This window comes from Triticum dicoccoides, chromosome 7B, assembly GCF_002162155.2.
Source record: "Triticum dicoccoides isolate Atlit2015 ecotype Zavitan chromosome 7B, WEW_v2.0, whole genome shotgun sequence".
Taxonomy (NCBI): Eukaryota; Viridiplantae; Streptophyta; class Magnoliopsida; order Poales; family Poaceae; genus Triticum; species Triticum dicoccoides.
Genome location: NC_041393.1, coordinates 599142214 through 599149626, shown reverse-complemented (window position 1 = coordinate 599149626; position 7413 = coordinate 599142214).

The following is a 7413-nucleotide window of genomic DNA, read 5'->3' as shown; positions in this document are numbered from 1 at the left end:
AGGAAGTGACAAGGAATTAAGGATGATTAGGATCAGTTTAACATGGATAAATCCAAATTAAACTGGGGGCTAATGTCAGGGATATACCCCGCGGTATGACCCTGCCGGAGTCATAATCTGGCTGGGACTTGGTAAACCGGGGCGGAGTTAAACCGGCAGACAGTTAAGATAGATGGCTAAGACAGATGATAAACCGGCGAGTGTTAAACTGACAGAGTTAAGACAGACGGTAGCACCGGCAGGTGTTAAGTCAATCATAACCCGACAAACAATGTTAAACCAGCAGACAATGTTAAACCGGCAGACAATGTTAAACCGGAAGACGTTAAGAAGCCATGGAAAGGAAGTCAAAATAGTTTAAGTCTTAGTCCGAGATGGACTCTACATGTAACCCAGCCCTTTAACTTATATAAGGAGGGGCATGGCTCCCCAAAGAGGAACAAGCCAAAAACAATCTCTAGGGCTAGACACAATTAGAGGAGAGCCGGTTTACGGCAACTCCCTTGTGATGATAATGAGATCTAGCCTCAAACAGCATGTAGGGTTGTTACCGGATGATGTTTCCTGGGGCCCGAAGCTGTCTAAACCCTTGTCTTGTGTTGCGTCTCTCGATTCCGCTCAACCCCTCTCAAGCTACCACATAGATGCGTTGGCCTCGCGACTAAGTCCTCATAGTAAGGACATCTGACGTGTTAATTCCATGACAGATAGCGTTCTTTAGCATTGATATTTTGAAACACATGATTGTTTGTTGGGATGCCCTAAGTATTATTTTTTTATGTCAAATGATAGACTATTGCCTTGAATCACTCGTTTCTTAATATTCATGCCATGATTAGACATATGATCAAGATTATGTTAGGTAGCATTCCACATCAAAAATTATCTTTTTTATCATTTACCTACTCGAGGACGAGCAGGAATTAAGCTTGGGGATGCTGATACATCTCCATCGTATCTATAATTTTTGGTTGTTCCATGCCAATATTATTCAACTTTCATATACTTTTGGCAACTTTTTATACTATTTTTGGGACTAACATATTGATCCAGTGCCTAGTGCCAGTTCATGTTTGTTGCATGTTTTATGTTTCGCAGAAACCAAATATCAAACGGAGTCCAAATGGGATAAAAACGGACGGAGAATTATTTTGGAATATTTGTGATTTTTGGGAGGAAGAATCAACGCGAGACAGTGCCCGACGGGGCCACGAGGCAGGGGGCGCGCCCTGGACCCTCGTGGGCACCCCGTAAGGCCGTTGACGCTCTTCTTTTGATGCAAGAAAGCTAATTTTATGAGAAAAATCTGGGCAAAAGATTCACCCCAATCGGAGTTATGGATCTCCGGATATAAAAGAAACGGTGAAAGGGAAAAATCTAAGAGCGCAGAAACAGAGAGAGACAGATCCAATCTCGGAGGGGCTCTCGCCCCTCCCAAGCCATGGGAGCCAAGGACTAGAGGGGAAACCCTTCTCCCATCTAGGGAGAAGGTCAAGGAAGAAGAAGAAGGGGGGCTCTCTCTCCCTTGATTCCGGTGCCGCCGGAGCGCTGCCGGGGGCCATCATCATCACCACGATCTTCACCAACACCTCCGCCATTTTCACCAACATCTCCATCACCTTCCCCCATCTATATCCAGCGGTCCACTCTCCCGCAACCCGCTGTACGCTCTACTTAAACATGGTGCTTTATGCTTCATATTATTATCCAATGATGTGTTGCCATCCTATGATGTCTCAGTAGATTTTCGTTGTCCTACCGGTGATTGATGAATTGCTATGATTGGTTTAATTTGTTGTGGTTATGTTGCTGTCCTATTGTGCCCTCCGTGTCGCGCACGCGTGATGGATTCCCGCTGTAGGGTGTTGCAATACGTTCATGATTCGCTTATAGTGGGTTGCTTGAGTGACAGAAGCATAAACCCGAGTAAGGGGGTTGTGGTGTATGGGATAAAGGGGACTTGATACTTTAATGCTATGGTTGGGTTTTACCTTAACGATCTTTAGTAGTTGGGATGCTTGCTAGAGTTCCAATCATAAGTGCATATGATCCAAGAATAAGTATGTTAGCTTATGCCTCTCCCACATAAAACTTGCTATTGGTCTAGTAAAGTAGTAATTGCTTAGGGACAATTTCACAACTCCTACCACCAGTTTTCCACACTCGCTATATTTACTTTATTGCTTCTTTATCTAAACAGCCCCTAGTTTATATTTATGTGCTTTTTATTATCTTGCAAACCTATCCTATCACACCTACAAAGTACTTCTAGTTTCATACTTGTTCTAGGTAAAGCAAACACTAAGCGTGCGTAGAGTCATATCAGTGGCTGATAGGACTTGAGAGGGTATTTGTTCTACCTTTAGCTCCTCGTTGGGTTCGACACTCTTAATTATCAAAAGAGGCTACAATTATCCCCTACACTTGTGGGTTATCATCCATGTACATCATCGGGGGTGCTTCTAGAGTGCGAAGAAGCAACATTTAAAGACAATTATGTCACATGTTGGCTTTGCCGCCAATATTCACTTTCTTCTGAGATTGCCAGACATAATTGAGGGGCTAGTAACAATTGAGACCATGTCAATTTCATTGTTTTTGAGATAACTCATCACTCATGTGAAACGATAAGACCATGTCAATTTTGGAAACCTAAAGACACAGAAAATCCGAACCCTATGAACAAGGTTGGATACGCGTGGACTAAGGATGTGTCCCACTAAACATACTGATACGTCTCCAACGTATCTACTTTTCCAAACACTGTTGCCCTTGTTTTGGGCTCTAACTTGCATGATTTGAATGAAACTAACACGGATTGACGCTATTTTCAGCAGAACTGCCATGATATTGTTTTATGTGTAGAAAAGAAAAGTTCTCGGAATGTCCTGAAAAAACATTGAGGCACTTTTTGGAATTAAGAAGAATTTCTGGGAGAAAGCAATACACGAGGGGGCCCCGGGCCTGTCCACGAGACAGGGGGGCGCCCCCCCTTAGGGCGTGCCCTCCTATCTTGTGGGCCCCCTGGACCTCCACCGACCTCAACTCCAACTCCATATATTCACGTTCTGGGGGAAAAAATCAGAGAGAAAGTTTCATCGCGTTTTACAATACGGAGCCGCCGCCAAGCCCTAATCTCTCTCGGGAGGGATGATTTGGAGTCCGTTTGGGGCTCCGGAAAGGGGGATTCTTCGCCGTCGTCATCATCAACCATCCTCCATCACCAATTTCATGATGCTCACCGTCGTGCGTGAGTAATTCCATCGTAGGCTTGCTGGACGGTGATGGGTTGGATGAGATTTACCATGTAATCAAGTTAGTTTTGTTAGGGTTTGATCCTTAGTATCCACTATGTTCTGAGATTGATGTTGTTATGACTTTGCTATGCTTAATGCTTGTCACTAGGGCCCGAGTGCCATGATTTCAGATCTGAACCTATTATGTTTCCATTAATATATGTGTGTTCTTGATCCTATCTTGCAAGTCTATAGTCACCTATTATGTGTTATGATCCGACAACCCCGAAGTGACAATAATCGGGATACTTCTCGGTGATGACCGTAGTTTGAGGAGTTCATGTATTCACTATGTGCTAATGCTTTGTTCCGGTTCTCTATTAAAAGGAGGCCTTAATATCCCTTAGTTTCCGCTAGGACCCCGCTGCCACGGGAGGGTAGGACAAAAGATGTCATGCAAGTTCTTTTCCATAAGCACGTATGACTATTTATGGAATACATGCCTACATTACATTGATGAATTGGAGCTAGTTCTGTGTCACCCTATGTTATAGCTATTGCATGAGGAATCGCATCCGGCATAATTATCCATCACTGATCCATTGCCTACGAGCTTTTCATATATTGTTCTTTGCTTATTTACTTTTCCGTTGCTACTGTTACAACTACTACAAAAAAAACCCCAAAACAATTATCTTTACTTTTGCCACTGTTACCTTTATTATCATACCACTTTTGCTACTAAACACTTTGCTCCAGATACTAAGTTATCCAGGTGTGGTTGAATTGACAACTCAGCTGCTAATACTCAAGAATATTCTTTGGCTCCCCATGTGTCGAATCAATAAATTTGGGTTGAATACTTTACCCTCGAAAGCTGTTGCGATCCCCTACACTTGTGGGTTATCAAGAATAATTTCTGGCACCGTTGTCGGAGAAGCATAGCTCTATTCTCTGGGTCACTTGGGATTTATATCTGTTGATCACTATGAAGAACTTGAAAGACGACCGAACTACTATTTTGCCCTCAACTACGAGGGGAGGTAAGGAACTGCCATCTAGCTCTGCACTAGATTTTCCTTCCATTATTAGTAGGCTTGCGACACCTAAACCTGCTACTGTTATGAATTCTGATATGTCGCATGTTATTGACGATGCCACTTCTGCTATGCATGATGAAACTACTTCTGTGCGTGATACTATGCCATTAGGTGAATTTCTTGATGAACAACTTGCTAGAGTTAGGGGGAATGAAAATATTGACGATGCTATTATAGATGATAGTGATGATGAAAATTCTCCCAATGATTATGTATTGCCTGTTGTTCCTGAGGGTTATGTCATGAATGAAGAAGCTGCTAGAGCAATCTTTGCTTGCAATGATAGATATGATCATAAGAAAATATTAGCTAAATGGAAGCAGCAGTCTCTTAATGCTAGAATGAAACCTGACCCTGCTTTTGCTACTTCACCTATCTGTGTTACTGATAAGAATTATGAATTCTCTGTTGATCCTGAGATTATTACTTTAGTTAAATCTGATCCTTTTTATGGCCTAGAATCTGAAACTGTTGTGGCACATCTTACCAAGTTGAATGATATAGCTACCCTGTTTACTCATGATGAGAAGTCTCGCTATTATTATATCCTTAAGATATTTCCGTTCTCATTAAAGGGTGATGCTAAGACTTGGTATAATTCTCTTGCTCCTGGTTGTGTGCGTAGTCCCTAGGATATGATTTATTACTTCTCTACTAAATATTTCCCTGCTCATAAGAAACAAGCTGTCTTGCGGGAAATATATAATTTTGTGCAAATCAAAGAAGAGAGTCTCCCACAAGCTTGGGGGAGGCTTCTCCGGTTACTTAATGCTTTGCCTGATCATCCTCTTAAGAAAAATGAAATACTTGATATCTTTTATAATGGACTAACCGATGCTTCCAAGGACTACTTGGATAGTTGTGCTGGTTGTGTTTTCAGGGAAAGAACCATCGACGAAGCTGAAATATTATTGAATAATATGTTGACTAATGAAAATAATTGGACTCTTCTTGAGCCAATTCCTGAAGCAAGTCCTGAACCAATTGAGCCAACTCCTGAGCCTATTCCTAAACCCACTCCGAGGAAGAGCGGTGTTTTATTTCTCAGTCCTGAAGATATGCAAGAGGCAAAGAAATTAATGAAAGAAAAAGGTATTAAAGCTGAAGATGTTAAGAATTTACCTCCTATTGAAGAAATACATGGTCTTAATATACCGCCTGTTGAAGAACCACATTGTGTTGATAACCCGACACAGGTAGTAAAGGTAAATTCTCTCTATAGATACGATAAAGTTGAAATACCCTCTACTAAGTTTCATAGCCCATGCTTAGATGAATTTGATGACTTTATGGCTAGACAAGAAAGTTTTAATGCTTATGTTGGTAGAGAGTTAAATAATAATGCTTTCAAGATAGGACGTGTAAGCGATAATCTGGCTAGAGTTAAAGATGAACTCAAACTCGTTAGCAAATATGCTTCTATGGTTGCTACTCAAGCTGAGCAAGTACTTAAAGCTCAAAATGATTTGCTTGATGAATTACATAATAAAAATGACTTTGTTGTTAGAGTGGCTACTAGAACTGGTAGAATGACTCAGGAACCTTTGTATCCTGAAGGCCACCCCAAGAGAATCGAGCAAGATTCTCAGAGAAATAATTTAGAGACACCTAGTTCTTCTAAAAAGAAGAAGAAGAAAAACAATAGAACTTTGCATGCTTCTAGTGAACCTGTCATAGAGACACCTGAGAATCCCAATGATATTTCTATTTCTGATGCTGAAACTCAATCAGGTGATGAACATGAACCTAGTGACAATGTTAATGATAATGTTCATGTTGATGCTCAACCTAGCAAAAACAATGATGTAGAGATTGAACCTGCTGTTGATCTTGATAACACACAATCAAAGAACGAACATTATGATAAGATAGATTTTGTTGCTAGGAAGCAGGGTAGAGAAAGAGAACCATGGGTTCAGAAACCCATGCCCTTTCCTCCTAAACCATCCAAGTCAAAGGATGATGAGGATTTTGAGCGCTTTGCAGAAATGATTAGACCTATTTTCTTACGTATGCTCTTAACTGATATGCTCAAAGTAAATCCTTATGCTAAGTATATGAAGAATATCATTACAAATAAAAGAAAGATACCGGAAGATGAAATTTCCACCATGCTTGCTAATTACACTTTTAAGGGTGGAATACCAAAGAAACTTGGAGATCCGGGTGTGCCAACTATACCATGCTCCATTAAAAGAAATTATGTTAGAACTGCTTTATGTGATCTTGGAGCCGGTGTTAGTGTTATGCATCTCTCTTTATATCGTAGACTTGAATTGAATAAGTTGACACCTACTGAAATATCTTTGCAAATGGCTGATAAATCAACTGCTATACCTGTCGGTATTTGTGAGGATGTGCCTGTTGTAACGTCACTATCTTAACGGACTTTGTTATTCTTGATATTCCCGAGGACGATAGTATGTCTATTATACTTGGTAGACCTTTTCTTAATACTGCAGGGACTGTTATTGATTGCAACAAAGGCAATGTCACTTTTCATGTTAATGGTAATGATCATACGGTACACTTTCCAAGGAAACAATCTCAAGTTCATAGCATCAATTCTATTGGAAAAGTTCCAACTATCATTATTGGAGGTTTTGAATTTCCTCTTCCTACTGTTAAGAAAAAGTATGATATTCTTATTGTTGGGGATTTCCATATCCCCGTTGAGGTAACTTAGAGTTATTCGAAATTTCTCCGATTCCGTGTTATTCGGAATGATTTTGTTAACAAGACTTGATCAACCTTGTTAGTGGATTCATTTTGATGATCACGAGATGCATGAAACTAGAAGGCACAACCTTCTGTACCCACTTTTTTCTTTCTATTATTTAGAATAAATAAAGGAAACATAATGTTATCTGTCTGTTTTCTGATTTATTCGTGCATTAAAAAATAGTCCGAAAATAAAAGTGCTCCGAATGCCGTGAAAATTTAGTATGATTTTTTCTGGAATATTTGAGGATTTTAGGCACTGAAATCACTGCAGGAGGGGCAAGCACCAGGCCAGGAGGGTGGAGGGCGCCCCCCCCCCCCCGTATAGGGCGTGCCCCTGTCTCGTGGGCCCCTAG